Below are 20756 nucleotides of genomic sequence, written 5' to 3' on the forward strand. Positions count from 1 at the left end.
TGTAGGAAAGCACCCTCTTTTTGGCATGGTTCCCCCCACTTTTTGCCTGTTGTCAGTCAGTTTTGACTGTGTTCACTGGGATCCTGCTAATCAGGATCCCAGTGCTCTCTCCCATTAAATTTGGTTGCTTGGACCACACACACACACACACCCCACATTTGGCACACTGGTGCCCCTTATAAGTCCCTAGTATATGATACCCAGGTACCCAGGGCATTGGGGGATCAGGGGTTCCCCATGGGCTGCAGCATGTATTATGTATTATGCCACCCATAGGAGCCCATGTAAAATGTGTCTACAGGCCTGCCATTGCAGCCTGCGGGAAAAGGTGTATACACCCTTTCGCACCAGGTCACTGTAAGTCACCCCAATGGTAGGCCCTCCTATCCCAGAGGGCAGTGTGCAAGTACCTGGTGTGTGAGGGTACCTCTGCAGGAGTAGAGGTGCCCCCACGAACTCCAGCTCCATTTTCCTGGACCTGGTGAGTGCAGGGACACTATTTTACACGTGTACTGGACATAGGTCAATACCTATGTCCAGCTACATAATGGTAACTCCGAACCTGGGCATGTTTGCGATCAAACATGTCAGAATCATACCCCAATACTATTGTCAGTATTGATTGTATGATTCCATGCACTTTGGGGGCTCCTTAGAGGATCCCCAGCATTGCTCTTATCAGCTTTCTGGGGTTTTCTAGGCAGCCCACGCTGCTGCCAGCCCTCAGACAGATTTCTGCCCTCCTTCTGCTGCTTGAGCAGCTCATGCCCAGGGAGGCAGAACAAAGGATTTCCTTTGGAATGGGAAGGCAACACCCTCTCCCTTTCGAAATAGGTGTTACAAGGCTTGGGAGGGGTAGCCTCCCCAAGCTACTGGTATGTTTCGAAGGGCACATTTGGTGCCCTCCTTGCATAAACCAGTCTGTACCAGTTCAGGGAACTCAGCCCCTACTCTGGCACGAAACTGGACAATGGAAATGGGCATAACCACTCCCCTGTCCATCACCACCCCAGGGCTGGTGCCCGGAGCTGCTTCAGGTGGCCACTTGATTCTGCCATCTTGAAACCAAGGTGGGCAGAGGCCTCTGTGAGCATCTGAGTGGTCAGATCAGGCAGGTGACGTCACAGCCCCCTCCTAGGTGGTCACTCTGCTCAGTGACCAATCCCCCTTTCTGGGCTATTTAGGGTTTCCCTCTTGGGTGGGTCCTCAGATTCGGCGTGCAAGATTCCAGCAGGACTCCTCTGCAACGTTTACTTTGACTTCTGGCCACTGGAACAGCAACTGGACTTCACAGGAAGACAACTACAATCTGCAGCTCCAGCGACGCCTTCGCCCTGCAACATTGTTTCTCTGGCTCCTTCCAGCAACTGCAACATTTACCCGGCTGTGCTTCCTCTGAGGGCAACAAGTCTTCAGTCTGCATGAGAAGAAAGAAGGAAAATTCCTTGGAGTGAAGGAGTCACTTACCTGCATCCGCAGGCACAAACTGCAACAGCGACCAGCTGCTAGGATCTCCTCTCCTCCTGAGCTGCGTGGATCCTGTATCAGGGGTAGTAGTCTGGAGTGGTCTCCTTGGTCCGCTCTACCAGCTGTCCAACTTTGGAGTAGGTAGGTCCTTGCCTTCCCATGCAGGACAGTACCCCCATGCACCGCGTCTCTTGCAGCTACCAAGGCTTGTTGGCCTCTCCTCCAAGGGATCTTCAGGCTCCGTGTAGCCCCCAGCACTCTTCTCTGTGAAGCACAGCCCTCTACGTGCTTCGCCTGCGACATGGGACCTCTCATCAGGTGTGCTGCGTGAGCCTCTCTGCAGCTCTTGGGCTCCTTGCTTGTGGGTCTTCTGTGGGGGCTGCCTCTCCTTCTCCAGACTGTATGCCTTGCTGAGAGTCACCTGGGACTACCCTCCTTGGGTTCAGTCCCCTTGGACCTTGCTGGTCCCCGGCAACTCCACTTTTCTCCTACTGCAACATTTGCCTTTGGCAAGGCTTGTTGGTGGGTTTTCCACACCACAGACTGACTGCAATTCTTCATCCGGTATGGGACGTCGACTGCATCACCTAGGAATGCTTCATCTGCTCTAGTGCTGCACTGCTGACCGTCTTCATCTCCCCGTCGACCAACTCCTGCATCCACAGACAGGTCGGTAGTGGCTCCTGCCACAACCAGACACTCCAACGTAAACTGGACTTGGCCCCCTTCCTTTCCAGGTCTTCCTCTTCCAGGATCCACCTCTGGTTTCTTGCAGTCTTGTCTGTGTTTTGCAATATCCTTCTCTGAAGTCCTTTAGGTGGGTTGGGGAAAAAACAGTAACTTACCTCTTTTCTCCTGGTCGCTGGGGGGGCACTCTGGTGCTTATCTTTGGGGTTTCCTAGTTCCTCCAGCTCCCCTCTACCGATTGCACTTCCTTGGGTGGGGACCCGACTTTCGCATTTCACTTGTACCCTGTACCCTAAAACCTACCCCATACTGTCCTAAAAGCTACTTGTCCCCCATGCCTTCGTCCTTAACCCTAAAACCTACCCCACCCTGTCCTAAAAACTACCCTGACCCTACCCTGTCCTAAAAACGACCCCAACCTGCCACCCTAAACCCAGCCACAGCCCTACTTACTTCTCTCTCCTCTGCTTCTTCCTGTTCCACCTGGACAGCTAGACCGCTCTCTATGCTGTAACCACGCATATGCGTGGTAAAGACGTGTGGTAAAGGCATGCGTGCTAGACCCATATGTGTGGTAAGGGCAGCGTGGTCAATGCATTGCATTGCATTGTAAGGGATATTTTCCGGTACGAGTGGTGCTGTAGTGAACGCCAAACTCACACAAGCTCCACCGCCCATCACCAACGACCCCAACACTGATGCCCATAACCTCACACAATGGTTAACAACTTGAGCAGACTCCCTCGCCCCACTGAAAAGCAAAAACACCCGCACCATCAAGACTGCCCGCTGGTTCACCACAGAACTCCAAGCCTCCAAACGTGAATGCCGCAAAATTGAGAAGGCATGGCGCCAGGAGCCCTCAAGGACAATTTCTCTGCACTCAAAACATCCATACGCAACCACCACCAAATCATCAGGACCACCAAACGGTCATTCTACAAAGAACGCATAGATAATAACTCACACAACAGCAAGGAACATTTTACCATCGTCAAAGAGCTCACCAAACCCAAATCCAGCACCATCGACCCCCCTCACACCCAAAACCTTTGCAACTCCCTCTCCAACTACTTTCACCTCAAAATCTCAGATATACACAACAGTTTCAGAACATCCACACCCACCGCCACCACCACCACTGACACCACCGGCATGACCAACAGCACAACGCCCACCCATACCAACCAACTACACACCTGGACCCCTACCAACGACAAAGAAACCGAAAAAAACATGAATTCCATCCACTCAGGCTCCCCCACAGACCCCTGCCCCCACCACATAGTCAACAAGGGCAGCCAAATCATCGCCCCCCCCAGCTCCTCCCCGTTATTAACAGCTCCTTCGACGCCGCAATCTTCCTAGACACTTGGAAGCACGCCGAAGTCAACGCGCTCCTCAAAAAAACCCAAAGCAGACCCGGAAGACCTCCCGCCCCATCTCTCTTCTCCCCTTCCCCGCCAAGGTCGCTGAGAAGATTGTGAACGCCCAACTGTCTCACTTCCTAGAGGAAAACAACGCACTCAGGCCCATAATTATACTTTTTTAGCCCCACATTTGCGCCGCTTTTTGACGCGCAAACTAACAAAATACAATTGTATTGCGCCAAGGTCGCTGAGAAGATTGTGAACGCCCAACTGTCTCACTTTCTAGAGGAAAACAACTCACTCAGGCCCATAATTATACTTTTTTAGCGCCACTTTTGCGCCGCTTTTTGTACCGCAAACTAACTAAATACAATTGTATTGCGCCAAGGTCGCTGAGAAGATTGTGAACCCCCAACTGTCTCACTTCCTAGAGGAAAACAACGCATTCATGCCCATAATTATACTTTTTTAGCGCCGCATTTGTGCCGCTTTTTGATGCAAAAACGGCACAAACTAACAAAATACAATTGTATTTTGTAAGTTTGTGCCGATTTTGCGTCAAAAAACGGCGCAAATGCGCGCTAAAAAAGTATAAATATGGGCCTCAACGCCTCCCAGTCTGGATTCTGCAAGAACCACAGCACTGAGACCGCCCTCATCGCCTGCACAGACGACCTCAGAACCAGAGTGGACAAGGGCGAGACCGTCGCCCTCATCCTACTGGACCTCTCCGCAGCTTTCGACACTGTATGCCACCAAATCCTCTGCGCACGCCTTTTTGACGCAGGAATCCGACACAAGGTCCTAGACTGGCTCACCTCCTTCCTCGCCGAAAGAACCCAAAGAGTTCGCCTCCCTCCCTTCTAGTCCTCAGGAACCATGATAATATGTGGGGTCACCCAAGGATCCTCCCTCAGCCCTACCTTCTTCAACATATACATGGCCCGCTCGCCAACATCCTCCGTCCCCATGGAATCACCATCATCTCGTACGCTGACGACACGCAGCTCATCATCTCCCTCACCAGGAACCCTTCCACCGCCAAGACAAACCTCCACGCCGGACTCCTCGACATCGCCAAATGGATGACAGCAAGCCACCTCAAACTCAACTCCAACAAAACAGAAATCATCATCTTCGGCCCCAACAAGACAGTATGGGATGACTCCTGGTGGCCCACCGCCCTAGGACCTCCCCCAACACCCTCCACCCACGCATGCAACCTCGGCATCATCTTAGACTCATCTCTCACCTTGGCCCAGCAAATCAACAGCATCTCTTCCTCCTGTTTCAACACCCTTCGCATGTTATGGAAGACCTTCAAATGGATTTGCTTAGAAACCAGAAAAACAGTCACCCATGCACTCATCAGCAGCAGACTGGACTACGGCAACACCCTCTACGCCGGTACCACAGCCAAACTTCTGCAAAAACTCCAGCGAATCCAGAACGCAGCCGCACGTCTCATCCTCAACCTCCCCCGCCACGAGCACATCTTCACTCACCTCAGATCCCTTCACTGGCTGCCCATCAGCAAAAGGATCATCTTCAAAGTCCTTACCCATGCTCACAAATCCCTCCACAACACTGGACCAGCCTACCTCAACGAACGAGTAAACTTCCACGCACCTACTCGACCTCTCTGCTCCGCGCACCTCGCCCTCGCCACAGTCCCCCGCATCCAACGCACCACCTCCGGCGGCAGATCCTTCTCCCACCTCGCCTCCAAGACCTGGAACTCCCTCCCCACTAACCTACGCAAGACCCAGGACCTCCTAACCTTCAGAAAGCACCACAAGACATGGCCTTTTGAGCAGTATTCAGCAACCCTTCACCCCCCACTACCCTCACAGCACCCTGAGACCCTAACGGGTGAGTAGTGCGCTTAATAAATTTTTTGATTGATTGATTGATATAAAACTAATGAAATGCATCTGAGAGAGAGTGGTGATGGATAGTAGTGAGGGAATCCATGGCGGAGGTGGTCACTGGGGGGTGCCAACAAACAATGTCGCACAGGGCGCCACCAGCACTAAGGCCGGCCCTGTCAGACAGCACAGCAGTTCACAGGAAGGTGGCAGCACAGAGACTGCCACTTGACAGTCAGACAAGGACCTAGCAGCAATCATAGGCCTTACTGGCCTTCATAGGCAGGTGGGGGCCCAGAGACTGACACTGACTGACAAGAAAGAAAGCTCCCAACAGGCAGCACCGTGCATGGCAGGCAGCACAGGAATCAATAGGAAGCACTGCGCCAAGAAGGCAGCACAGGCCTCTTAGGACTTCACAGAGGCGAACAGCAGCACAGAGGCTGTCGCTGTATAACAGGCAGGAAAGGGCCCAGCAGACAGGGAATCGCAGGCCACACAAGACTCGACTGAAAGCAACCCCTGCCCCCTATTCCCCCCCCCCGGGCAACCCTTCTGGGTGCAAACATTCTGCAGGGGGCCCACCTCAAGGTTGTCCCTGTCCCCCCCAGAAATGTAGTGTCTCCTACGCCCCTGACTGCACCACCACCTCACTGACTGACAGATTTGTGCCAACATGTGGCTATAGGGACCCTATTTTCTTGGCCTGTAACCAGAGGTTGAAGTACACAAAAGTATGGGAACTGTGCTTCTAGGTACAATGGGGCATTGTCAGCGAGTGTTTGTGTGTGTGGGGGGAGGCAGGGGAGTACGAAATGTCAAACAATATTCAATAACATTTTTGGTGGCCTTTCACCTACATATAAAAATGCATATAAAATGTAATGCATGCATCTTAAATTAAAAATAAATTGCAACTTAATTTTATCTGTAGAAATGCTTTTTTTTTTCTAGTAGAACAGCTCATTGGTAATTGCAATCGCTTCAGATGCCAGTGGGTGCAGCAGGATGGTCAATAATTTGAATCCTTGTCGGTGGACTGGGGAAATAGTGGCGTGTATTTATAATTCTTAGTGGTCCAAGTTAGTGACAGAAAGCACTGCAAGTAATTAGATTAAAAATGTATTATATACAATATACCATAGGTTGCACACTAAATATGCTGTGGCAGCACTGCAAAAATGTGTTGTTTAAACGTTTACAGTGCTTTCAGAAGTTATGTTCTTAGTAATATGCTGACTGTACCTAGTGCAAACCCTTTTTATTGGTTTCCATTAAAAGAGAAAATTCCATCAAAGCCTATGCTAGCTTCCAAGCAGTCTTCAGTTTTACCCATTAGTCAGTTGCATATATTTAAATTTCTTTGAGGTAGCAGGCACCAGGGAGAGAAGGCTTGCTTCTTTAGGTGTCTCTCGCTTCATTGCAAAGGAGTCCCTTCTCCACTTTCAACCTGTCAACTACACAGGAACAGTTGTTTTTTTAAATCAAAAAAACATATGAACTATTTTTATTAACCCAATAAAGCTTATGATCGGCATTCCCCTTTCCCACGTCCACTTCGATCTCTGCCTGTAACTAGCAGGCAAAACCAGTCTCTAAATTACATAACTTCATATCTTTAACACTGTGCTTTGGGCTATTTGATGTCGGAGACATAGCACAAACGTAAAAATATACGAGTATATACATTCTATCAGTTATGGTCCTACAAAAGGTCTTTTTCATATATTCTGGGCGCTTGCCCGCACTTCGTAATGGAAAGAAAACTACTTTTATATTCCGAAATCCCGGAATTGGTCTCAAGAAGCTGTTCAGCAGCACTGACTGGATTTTAAAAGGTATATGTAAAATATGTGAGTGCGGTTTCAAAACGCACGAACCAACTATATGCCACAGAATGAAATGGATTTTGTAATGTACGATTTTATTGCATGACCTTGAATATTTAAGGATGTAATGGTTGAATTCATTTAACTATCAGTAAATAAACGCACATAACATCATGTTGTAGTCCCTCACTAATTTACAGAATGTCCCATTTTGTGACCAACAGCACAAGTCCTTGTGTGTAACAGATCCAACAAGTAAATAAAGAGACCAGATTGTACCAGCCTTAGACTACCAGGGCCTGGCTGTGCCACCTGTTGTGTATATGGACCTTTTTCGGCAAGTCTGAACTAACAGAAGTGAACGAGACTATGAGTAGCAGGGAATTCTGTACCAGCTTCTTACAGGACAATTCTTTCCAAGCCTGTGCCCAATGGATCTAAAGTATGCCATTCTGTAGCTTACATGTCCATATGCACCCACAGACTAATGATTTCAACTCGAGTCTAAATTATTTTATATGACCAGAGACGATTATTTGTACATTGTGTTGACCGATTTCATACCAAGTATGACACACACGCCTTCTCAAGTGGACCAAAACACCCTAAACATAAACATATCGGCACAAGAAATACCAGTCTCTTGTGAACCTTGGCAACTTTTGAATGGTAGAGGGCACGCATCTGAGAGTACTACACGGACATTATCTTGGGCTAAACAAATGCCAGTAACTTACAATGCTCACGGTGTGTTACACCCATTTTAATATGATCAATATGTGCCCGCTCCTGAGTAACATGCCAAGATTATCTAGCCGGTGACAAACAGACCTTGTCTGTGTAAATCTGTAATTAACATAAATGGGTTATTCTAATCTGTGATTTACGGAGCCGGACGTCGCAAGTCTGCTAGAGGAGCACACTGTGCCACCTTAACCAATGTCCTGTTAATAACAGAGCAACGACTCTGAACGTCTGTTACAGGACCAGATGGCTAGTCCATGTTTAACATGGAGAGACTGTGTCAGCATGCTACTAAGACTGGACTGCGGGCAAAAAACTTTCTAGCCTGTATTGTAAATAATAGGAGATAACAGTTTATAACATGTTTAGAAAAACACGTTTGTAGGAAATCTGCATTTTCTGCATGGTCACCTGTTTTTTTTTTGCCTTTTTGCTGAACCCTATTTTTTGCTGCTTTTTTTTTGCTTCTGTGGACCTCTGAGTTCTTTACTCGTGCTAACCAGAAATAAAGTGCATGTGCCTCCCCCCTTTAACACAGTGGAATTGGTATACTCCTAATTGATATATTTAACTTACTTATATGTCCCTAGTATATGACACAAGATGTACCTAGAACCTTTAAGTTACATGTCACCAGTAAACTGCAACACATATTATGCAATCCACTACAGTGTCATGCAAACATGGTTCCAGGTCTACAATTGTAGCTTACCTGTAGAAATATGAAACCTACAATTCAATCTATCAAAATAAACCCTTGACCAGTCTAAGTCTTCAATTTAAATATTGTCACCCCTAAATAGGCCTTGTGGCCCACAAGGCAGGGTACATGGTGCTTAAAAGTAGGGCAACTCCCTAGCAAACAAGTTCCAACTTGACCTGTCCTGGCCCTGCTGTTGGCCTCTGCTAGAGTGAGTCCTGAATTCTAAGTGCTGTTCCTGAGGTCCTGGAACCCTTGGCTGTATCTGTCTGGACTTCTCTTACCACTCCTGAAACCAGGGACTTAGAAACTTTTTTAACTTCAAGATACAATGTCCTAAGTTAAGCTAGTCTGCGCTGTGCCACGCTACCAGGGGGTTCTGCTCAGCTTAATATAGTGACTTTGAGGATTCACCCTAAGAAAGATTGTAGATAGTCACCCCCTCAACAATCAACCCAACTTCTTACAACCTGTGTTTAATAAAACCAACAGTCTGTAAACTGACAAGACTATTGCATCCCAACCTGTGATGATGAACAAGAACAGACATGAGTGATAGACTGCCACAACACTGACAGTACGGAAGGTTTAGTGGTGCTGTAACATTGTATACTTAAATATTTGTCACACCTTCTGGTCAGTCAGAGACTTAACTTTTAGAGATCATTTTCTACTTGCTTCCGCTTCTCCTCCTCCTTCGAGATTTAAAAAGTTCATTTAATTCACCCGGTTTCTTTATTTGACATACAGATAATTATCAGTTTCAGATGAGGTTGGGGAAAGAAGTAGTCCAAGGTTGCAGGTCCGTCGCACTGTACTGGAAAGTACCTTAGTAAACTGGCATATTTTCGAAGGTATGGTACCAGAATATAATGGCACAAATATACCATGACAAAAATGTGTCCTTGTCCTAAATATAATTTATAAAAATATAGCTCCAGTAGACTTAATAATTTAAAATATACAACCATTTCTGAATAGCATAACCCATCTGGGAAGGCCACAAAACAGGCCAATAAACAGGCTGCTCTAAGGAGATGGCACTTGGCACAGTAGCCATTATGCAACTTAGGACCTGATTTAGATCTAACGGTATTACCACCAGACTGCCGCAGTGGCAGACCCAAATACTCTGTCAAGCTGATGGTGGGCTGCCCGCCATATTTAGATCTATGGCGGGTCAGCCGCTGTGAGCATTGATGGAGTGTACTCCATCGCGCCAGCTGTATCCCACAGCCGACGCTGCAGGCTCAAATGGTGGCGATCATCACTCCATCGCCGTCCTGATGGTGGGATCACACCAACCATATTTAGATAAGACAGTCATGCTGACGGTGTATCAGCGGCGGTCTCATGACAGCGGGAGACCGTTGCAAAACCCGTTCAGTGTTGTACTATGGCGGTGGTTAATGGTTGGAGGTTAGCAGCTCACACCTGATGTATATTGGACAATCGTGAACACCTGTAAAACACACTATAAAACACACCCCTTTGTAGACCATGATACTTTGCCATTCCACCAGAGCAGAGCATTTTGATGCAGAAATTAGCACTCAGGAGCCAGTTTTTTTACTCTGTGTTTATCTTCCTCTGTGCATTTTGTTACTATTAATTTCTTTGATATTTCTTTAACTTTTGGGGCACTAGATTTTTTTCTCACATATTTACTATGGCAGGGAGGAGGAATCCACGTTTCACAGAGGGAGAGTTTTCTGCCATGGTGGATGAAATTATTAGAGTAGAGCCACAATTGTTTGGAGCACAAGTACAAATTACAACCATATCGCAGAAAAGATAAATGTGGATCAGAATAGTCAACAGAGTGAATGCTGTAGATAACAATTGTTCACACAGAAGGAAATTAGGAAGAGGTGGAACGACCTGCGGAGAGAGTGTGTTCTCTGGCCTCTAAGTGTCTCCTGGATGCCCAGCGGACTGGTGGTGGTTCTCCCAGCTCCCCTTACAATGCTTTCCCTGGGAGGAGAAGGTCTTGCAGATCCTACATGCTGAAGGCTTGACTGGAATCCCTGGTGGAGACAGGTAAATTGCACTTAGTAATGTCTCGAAAATCACTACAGATTTCTTGTCCTTAAGTTAGCTCTTTAGAATGTTTCAACACCCTTATCAAAACATATATATCTAAACGTGAGTCCACAAATTATCTTGTTTCATCCCAATTACTAGCATCATGGTTGTATCTCTCTTATTGACAATGAGCAATTGTGTTTTGTCAGGTTGTGTGTTGCTCTCCATGGATCATCCCTTGCATTAGCCTAGTACCTTGTTTTCCGTCAATGTCTGCCTCAAAAAACAGGTCAAAACTCCATCAATTTGCATATGAAGGTACAGTGCTTGTATGTGGTATGTTCACCTATTCACATTATACCTATATGTGTGTACATGTTGTAAATGTGTGTTCATCTCCATTATAGTAATTGAAATAGATATGTGTAACTCTATTTTTAACAAGTATTGTCAATGGTGTTAACAGATGTACAACTACCATGATGTCTTTTTGTGTTTCTGCAACACAGTAGTTTAATGTAATGTTGCTCTATCCCCATGTATTTCCAAATATGCACGCATGTCAAAAAAGTGTGTATTTGTCGGTCACCATGTCATGCTATTTATGAAAATGTCAGTTGTGTGTTGATCAAGCATGTTGACACCTTCTTTTTATTATATTGAATTGATGTAATTGCTTACATAATACATGTAATCTAAGATGTGCTACCATGTTATGTGGCATGCTGAATAGAAGTAGTATCAACACACAATTTACTTTGCAGTGTCCGTATGATGACTAATATCATTATTCCCATTAAGTTGTACTACCATTTGTCTAATTGTTTAAGCCTGCTAGGCCTTGGAATGGTTCAGTACTCAAATCTCTTCACTACTATGTTGGGTTAACTGTCTAGTGCATATAATGTACACTCCATAAATAACATTTTGCATTTCAGGATATCTCTTCAACATCATTACTGGAGTTTGCATCTGTGTAAATCAGCCTGCATGTGTAAAATAATGAAAATCACACAAAGGTCTAATCATTCTATGGCTCTGAATTTACAATTTTAGGTTGCCTCTTTTGTAGCTGAGGTACAATCCAAATTTAAATTTCATATTGTCTGTATTCTTTTCAGGTCCAACACTCAGGGCCAGTGGACCACCGTCCACTCCAGGATAAAGCCTTCAGTGAAGACTCCACTCCAGCAAGTCCAGATGATAGGGAGCTGCCTGGTCCATTGGGTCTGTCTAGGCAGACAGCTTCAGTGAGTCGCACTTGGCCACACCTACACCTCCCACCCCAGCAGCAACCACACATCAGCCTCAGGATACTTCCACTTCCTGTGTACAGAGGACCTTTACAGCAATCTTGTGCTCCCCAGTCCTGGCTGCTTTTGAGACAACACCAACACCACCTTCAGTTGTGCCCGAACCCAGTGGGATGGGGCACAGGGTATTGGGGACAGGGGTCATGGGAGGGAATCTGTGGGCCAGCAAAGTGAGGCCACTGGCATCATTGTTACCCAGACCCCCATTGAAAAAGCCTTGGGAGTACTACAACAGTCCCAAGAGGTGATGGACAGGTCGTAACAGAGACCCAGGACACTGAGCAGGTGCAGAGGGTGCTCATATTAGAAATATGTAATCAGAACTACAAAATGAGTTCCCCGACTAGGGTGCTTTTTGACATCTACCATCACATGTGGAGAGCTTTTCCGGTAGCATCAACCGCTGTCTGCGGACCTTCTGCTTCTGGACAAAATACACCTACATCAGCCACAGACAGGGTTGCCCTGCCGCAACAGCAGACTGCTTCACGCCCCCATTCTCTGCACCTGTGCGCCCCCACCGGAGGGGCCAGTCATCTGGACTACCAGGAGAGGCTGTCAAGACCTCCACCGCTACGTCCAAGTCTCACAGATCCTAATTTTTTCCAATGTGTGTCTAACATTGAGTCTGTGGACTATTTCAGGGACACATTTACCTGCTTGAAGACAGTTGTATTTTTTACCTTGGACATTGGTTTTATTTTGAGAACTTTTTAGTTCATTTGTGTCATGAAAATACATGCTAATGACACGTAATCAAAGTCTGTTGTATTTATTGCGGTATTTTCATTGTCCTGTCTTCGATCCACCATGACGTAGTTAAATCTATTAAACAATTAGTCCCAAACAAGAATTAGATATGACAAATAAGTAATGTGTTACCCATTTAATTGAAACATAACAAATCCAAATCTAATGATAAGTACAAAATATGGGCTTTTACAATTACTGAAACACATTTTGGAATGTTTGTACATTTGACATAGTTGAATGGTGTGTGTTAGGAAAAACCTAACACCCTACAGCTTTTCATTTCAGACTCTTTGTTCAGCAGGTCAGACAGTTCATCTTACAAAATCCTGGAACTCTGCAGTCAGAAATGAAAATTAATTGTAAGAAAACAACCTGACATTTGACGTCTGTCTCCAAACACAGAGCAAATGTGACAAGATAAGAACAAAATTTAAAGGTGTTTTTATTGCTCCTTCACTTTCTGACTGAATAGAACACCTGTTATTTGTCAACTCATCAGAAGGGGCGAGTAGGTCCTAAAGGTAGCTCATCCAAGTATATTTTTCCAGGCCTGGAAGGTGACACTCCAGATCCTTGACGCCATGGAAGAATGGGAATATTTCCTAAAACTAAATTAAATAGGTAAACTATGATTGATTCATGATTTCAGCTAGAGCCAGACATTCTGCCCTCACAGTAGGTATCTATAACACCAATAATCTACATAATGGCAGTAACAACAAGCAGTTGCAACGCAATGGGTCTCACGTTTGCTCGAGTTAGAGCTATTAGCGTTGTAAATTCCTAACTGGACTTTTCTTGCCACATAAATTGAAATGAAAAGCATAACAGCTGACATAAGCAAGCTGATTCAAGGTGCCATGGCTGGCATGAGCATGAGTGAGGAGAGACACAAAAGGAAAAAGAAGTTCATTTGCAGTCCAACGTCTTGGCAAACGTTCAATTATCCATGTAACAGGGTCGATGGATAAGGCGGTAACAAAACTGCCCCAAGGAGGGATCAATGTAAAGCATTTACCAATGATAAAGGATTTTTGAAAGACAAGCCCATGAATGAGTGATAGTGATGGGCATGCGGTGGGCATGGTTAAAAGCCCACTGACAGATTACAACAGGCCAAAGCGCTTGCATGCTTGACCTAAGAATCGAGGCCACATGACCATTTCAGGACACTGTGGCAGTATCCGGTGCAATGTCACAAGCACCATTCAGTGGTGTGCTAAAAAGTTCTTTCAACTATGAGGAGACACATCAACAGCTTCCTACACTTGAACACCAATTGAAGATTTAGCCAATGTGAAGGGAGAGCAGTATGCTATGGCTTGACATATACATATGGTGAGAGCAAGTTAAGCAGTCCATGTTGCCTTGGTGGCAACATCCAACAGAAAACAGGTCTGATACAATCTCAAGAACTTCCATTCAATCACAGTGTAATTTGTCTCTGTACAAGATCTATCCATCCAAAGTGGATGTCTGTCTCAGGATCACCCAATGTTCCTTTTGTACTTACCAATAGCAATATTTCACTGCAAATGTCACACCTTTGAAATGTCCAAATGAAGATGGCATGGTAAAGACGCTAAAACGGAATAACAAGGGAACATTAACAATTTCACATAATTAATTTGACTCAAATAATAAATTAAGAGGACACATATACTTAGCACAAGCAATGTTAATGTATGTCAAGAAAAACAGTAGTCAATGTAGGGAAACTTTGATTCACAAACATCTTTGCCGTGGACTTCCCTGAACTGACCATTCCTACCTAATTCCCAACACAGACTGATAAGTTCCTTATGTCACAATTGTTCTGACATTGGATGTCACAATATGTAAAGGGTACACTTACACTCAGGTGAAGAAGTGGTCAATGACATCTTGACGTAGATCAATTCCTTCCTCTTCACCACTGTCATCTTCATTGTGCATTTCAACATCCTCACAGTCTCCATCCTCTGGGATGATTGGGATGTTACGTCGCAGGGCGATGTTGTGCAGCATGCAGCAGGCAATTGTGATTTGGCACACCTTTTTGGATGAGTAGAGGAGGGCTCCATCAGTCTTGTCTAGACACCAAAATCAGGCCTTTGGAAGCCCAAAAGCCAGCGCCACTTGCCTCTGTGTTCTTCCATGGGCCTCACTGAAGCAGACTACCCCTGGTGATGTTAGATTCCTCAGTGGTGCCAACAAACATGGTCGGTTAGGATACAATGAGTCTCCTACATGGAAGCATAAAATTGATAGATTAAAATCGTATAAAGCCATTATCCATTCTTAAACTAGGATTAAAGCAAATGATTCTCAAGTCATATTGTACTTACCAACAAGCCAGGCCCTATCAGGTCCAGGTTGTGACATTTGCAGGGATATGGTGCTGTTCCGTAGTACAAAGAAATCATGTGTTTACCCAGGAATGTGGGCACACACACTTGAGATATATAAATCAGGTAAGCAAACAACTTGCACATTGATGGAATGGAAGTACTTCTGATTGCGGTAGACCTGTTCCCTGACGTGTGGTGGCACCAAGGAAATATGTGTGCCATCAATTGCTGCAACCACATGTGGTAAGCCACCCAAATCATAAAATTCTCCCTTCACATTGACCACATCCTGAGCTCTTGGAAACTGGATGAAGCTGTTGATGTGTTTCATCATTGAAGCAAGGACCTCCTGTAGCACACCACTGAAAGTTGGCTATGACATGCCTTCAGATACTGCCATTGGCCACAAAATGAAGTACTGCCACGAGTTTCACTATTGGTGTTATTGCTGTTGTATTCCTATTGTGAAGCAGGAGATGAGACTCCAGCTGCTGACACAAACCCAGTATAGTTTGCTTACTTAATTTGAACTTTTTTATTATATCCCTTTCCTCTATGGTGACAAGGTCTGGAAACGGTCTGTACCCATCCCTGGATTCATATGTCTGGATGTAAGGGAATCTAGCTTTCAATTAACATTGTCACACAAGACTTTCACAGTCAGCACACATGTTATGTCTTGGTTAGATTAATGATCTTATTGTGTCATGTAGGTTCCCATTTCAAGATTTTTGCTACTTCAAATCTAAATTGTACATCTATATTTTTACAAATAGTGTGTGAATAATACATTTTAAATGTATTATTCGCACATTATTTATTTTTTATTCGCTTGGTTCACTTTTTTATGTGTCATAATTTGGCAAAAACAGTATTGTACGTATCAGAGATTTCTATACAAAGTACTTACCATTTTGAGTGCAGTTGATGCGCAAACATTTAAAAATACACAGCTTCACGTCCTAAAATGGTGGCTGCCTGAACTGCCGCCAGGACATTACCTATCCGATGGCCGTCTGCAGAAGTTTACCGTATAGTAGGTGAAACACTCCATGACAGACACTGAAATAAGCTAATGAGTGTAACGTCTATGCATGAAAGCCAATGACTGTGTCCGTCTCCGCCACAGAGCTCGTACACCATGTATGCAGCATCTGGAAAACACCTCACTTGCCTCCTAACAGTGCAGACAACACCACCTCCTTGACTTTTGCTGCTGTTACCAACCTCAGAGAGCCAGGGTGCCGGGCAAAGCCGATGACAGGGCCCCTGCCTTCTCTCCTGAGGAGTTGGAACTCCTCACCAGGGAGGTCCTGTCCCTGTATAGCCAGCTGTATGGGAGCCCAGAGGAACAGGCACATGTTTAAGTGGGAAATGTTTCACAGATTAACGTGTTCCTCTTTTGTACACAGGCTAATTTGTCCTCTTTTGTTCATGAGTGAAGTGTTATTATTGTATTGTAGTGTACTGAATGATTTGGCTGGGCACCAAAAGTTGTTTGACAATGTTAGAAATGTCTGTACAGTGAAATGAAAAGTCACCTGCTAGGATCAGCTCAATTTTCAGTTCATGTCACTCACCTTTCCAGATTTCATTAGACAAACTGCATGTCAATTACGTCCAGTGGACAGTAGACAGTGTACCACTAGTATAAGCGAAAAGATACAGCTCATGTCGAAATGAGTGAAATGTAAAGTGCAAGAAGAATCTTGAATGTTGTGGAGTTGTCTGATGCTGTTCTGTCAAATGAAATTACATCTCATAATTAGAAATAAGAGTATCTGCATGTTTCAAACATGGCATGGTACCACATATGAGGAAATGTATTTCCTGTGCTGCAAGTCTAAATGGCACAGGCTCTGATTCATCTATACAAGTATGTCTTATCACTAGATGCACTTGTTCATACATCACCCAAGACCATGCTCTCACTGACACATGGTAGCCCTTCCATACTGCCCTTAGTCACTGTATGTGGTGCAAACCATAGTATCTGGCTCTTTGAAGATTAGGCATGAAGCCAATATAGCTGTACATAGGGTTATGTTCAAATAATGTACAGGTTGTTTGGCCTTTAGTGTGTCACAACGATTTGGACTAATCAAAATTGGCTCTCACTTCAGGAAAAGTTTTCCAGCCCTGGCCTAGATGATGTTTGTGGCCTGGATTGGTAACATGAGGAGATCAAAAGTGTTGAGGGTACTCAACAGATTACTGCCTATTAGTATTTCCCAGGAAATTTTAAATGTTTGAAAAAAATCTGTACTGACTGTTATGAGAATGCACATGAGAGACGCAAAAAAATTGCATCACACCACTACAGACAAACACAATCACTCAAAACCTCTTTTGTTGTTTTTTACTCACCCATACAGTTCAACACCCATCAAAAGTGGGACATATGGAAGGCCATTGCAAAGTAGGTGCCGACCCTGGGGATCCATAAACAGTGTAGCCTGCATTTCAGGAAGAGGTGGAAGGACCAAGTCCAGCTCAGCTAGGCCTCGCAAGGAGGCAAGTGCATGTGCTGCACCCTGACCCCCCCCAATAGCTTGCATCCTTCCAGTGGCCTGCCAGGAGCCTGTTGGGCAGTTGAGGGCCCAACAGCAGCATCAGGGTGGTGAATTATTGTATGTAGCTATCCTTGTTGTTTAACCTTTTTAGATTACAGCAACGTTGTTTGGCATCAACATGACGGTTGACACACATCCAACGCAAACTAGGATTTCTGGAGGTGTAATTTTTTTCAAAAGGTGTCTGATGCCATGTTTGGTTTATCGTTCTGTGCTAAAAGTTTGCACTAGTGTCCTCATCAGAAGCCAAATACTGTTTTGAGCAGACACATATCTGCATGCATAAAAGGGGTACCTGCATTTTCTCCATGTTATGAGGGTCATTTGTACCAAACATTCTCCATTTGAGGATTGGGTCAGGTGTGATGCTCCATCACAAATGTGAGTAGGTAAAATTGGCCCTATTATTGCTGACATGGCATAGTTTTCACTTATGATACAATTGATGTTTCAGTCTTTACATTGATAAGTTTAATATGATCATTAGCATCTGCTCCAAAAGTACTGGAAACGTGTACAGTGTCATTATTCCTTATCTGAAATATGTTAGAAATATGTTTCAACAGCAAACTTCAAGTCAGTTCATGTAGAGGGTAGCTGAATGTCATGAAGCCGTAGTCCTTCACAAATGTGAATATAAGCCAGTCTGTGTCATCCAACATGATTTCTCATGCCAAACTGTATTAATTGAAACAGACAGGAATGTGTCCACGTTGGTGACAGAGTTACACATACTACAAATGACATTTAAGTGTCCAAAGTTATGTTCAGATGAGGAATCAATGATGGTGAGAAAAGTGATACTTAAAATGACATTTGCAGATGGAAGGTTACCTCACGTAGATGTTGAAGTATCCCATCTTGATAAGTCAATATCAGGCCCCAAAAATGACTCTTTTGGATATGTGAATATGTTTTGCCCTGTACTCAAGTGTTTTAGGAATGCATCCAGACCTATGCATTTACTCATGTTGTTGAAGCCATTTGTCATGCAGAGAAATAAAAGTGGATGGGAGACAAAAGGCTTACATGATATGGCAGATAGCATGGTGAAGTTCTGGACTGAGAGCAAATAGTTTGTGGAATTCTTCCCTACATGCATGAGATACTGATAAAAAAAGAAGCCAGGTTTGAGAGCCTTCAAGCTGGTTTAATAGTAGACTTGGCAAATGTTTTGTGAGCAAAGTTCATGTTCTATTCTATTTACACAGATACACTCAAACTGTTGTGTCTGTGTTTTCAGCATAGTCTGGGCAAGGCGAAGGTAAAAGCGGCCATTTCAATGGGGAAGAAGTTGGGCGCTGTGGTACCGGTGCAGTCACCACAACACTGAGGGATCCAGTGTCCTGGAGGGTGAGCGAACTGGCAAGGAGGCCACCAGCAACTCAAAATTATCTTTGGAGGCCTCCAGAGAAGATCAGTCTCTAGTGGTGGCAAACCCAAGTATGACAATTCCATCTGCATCGTTGTCCACCATTGACACTTCCATCTCCACCACCCTTATTGACTCCCCACCAGTTGGCCATAGCCACCCCCCTAAAAGGGGTGGTGTTACCTTTGCTGCAGGTACCCCACCACCACCACTGTCTTCCAGGCTGCACTCAGTGAGGAGGATATTGCCCTGTTGCGGACAATCTCTGTAGGCCAGACTGCACTACTGAATGCTATCCAGGGGCTTGGTGGGCAGATGACACAGATGCTAGCTTACCTGGATGGTATTCACAGTGCCATGTCTGGCCTACAGAGGTCATTCCAGGCTCTGGCCTCCTCATCATTGACTGCAGCCTCTCACCCATCCCAACCTCCTGCCCCAGCTCCCATCCCTTCCCCAACCCAAATCCCTCTTTCCAGCCCTATCCAAAGCACACTCACACATTTGCATGCACCCACTCAAACTCACACAAGCTGCCCATCCACACACAAACACAGCAAGAAACACAGACACACACACAAACATATAGACATCACCCACCCACCACCACCACAAATATACCCACAGACACAACACCCACCACGACACAATTATCCAAACCCACCACCAACACACATGCTGACAGAAACATCCACAACCACTACCACCATATCTGTAAGCACGACACCCACCACAATACAAACATCCACACCTACCACCACCACACATGGACCCTCACATCCACATGCACCACAACCACACCCAGCTCCTCCACAGCACATCCATCCACACACACACCCATACAGTGCATGTTACACATGCTGTACACAGATGCCCACACTAACCCATACAACAGACACCCAGTGAGAGACACAAACCAACATGTACACCACATACACCAGCCCCACAGGCACTATCAACAGACACAAGCACATCAGACACTACTGCTCCCTCTAACCCCCAACCCAAACTCCCTGCCAACCACCTTACCCATTTTCCTAAGGAAGACCTTCTTTTTGCCCTGACCCCTTCCACATCCCAAACCTCCCCTTCCAAATGTCTTTTCATTCTTCCTCATCCCAACCTCCCCTCCCAAATGTAAAGACAGCCCTCTGAAAAGTCTTTCTACCCCTTCCACAACCCAAACCACCACTTTCACATCCCAACCCACCTCTTCAAACCCCATCTCTCCCAAATCTAAACCCACCCCACCTAAACCCAAACCCACCCTTCCCAAACCCAAGCCCCCCCAAAGTAAGATTATTGAGGTGCCTGCTCTCTGCCTAATAGGTGCCCATTCCAGAGGAGGTTGATTCTGGCAGTGTGATTAGGAGGCAAGTACTAGGTATACAACCCAGGCTTTGGACATTAGGACTTTAACCCTTTCTTGGGCAATTTATTTTAGAATTTAATTTTGACAAAATTATCTCATTTTCATTATAAATATTTTTGTTCAACAATATCTTTGTCTTGTTCTTATTTTTGGATTATTTATAATTGTTTGCTGGTGATATTATTTCTGCTAATGTGTGTGCCATGCACTTACTCCCATTTGTAACAGTCACAAGCACAGGTTTTAGTTTTTAGATATATTTGGAATGCATACTTTAGTGTTCTACATTTGTGATAGGCATGTTAATTTTGGTGCAAGCATTCATCATGTTACCGGACACTTACACCAAAATT

This window comes from Pleurodeles waltl, chromosome 3_1 (genome assembly GCF_031143425.1).
Source record: "Pleurodeles waltl isolate 20211129_DDA chromosome 3_1, aPleWal1.hap1.20221129, whole genome shotgun sequence".
NCBI lineage: Eukaryota > Metazoa > Chordata > Amphibia > Caudata > Salamandridae > Pleurodeles > Pleurodeles waltl.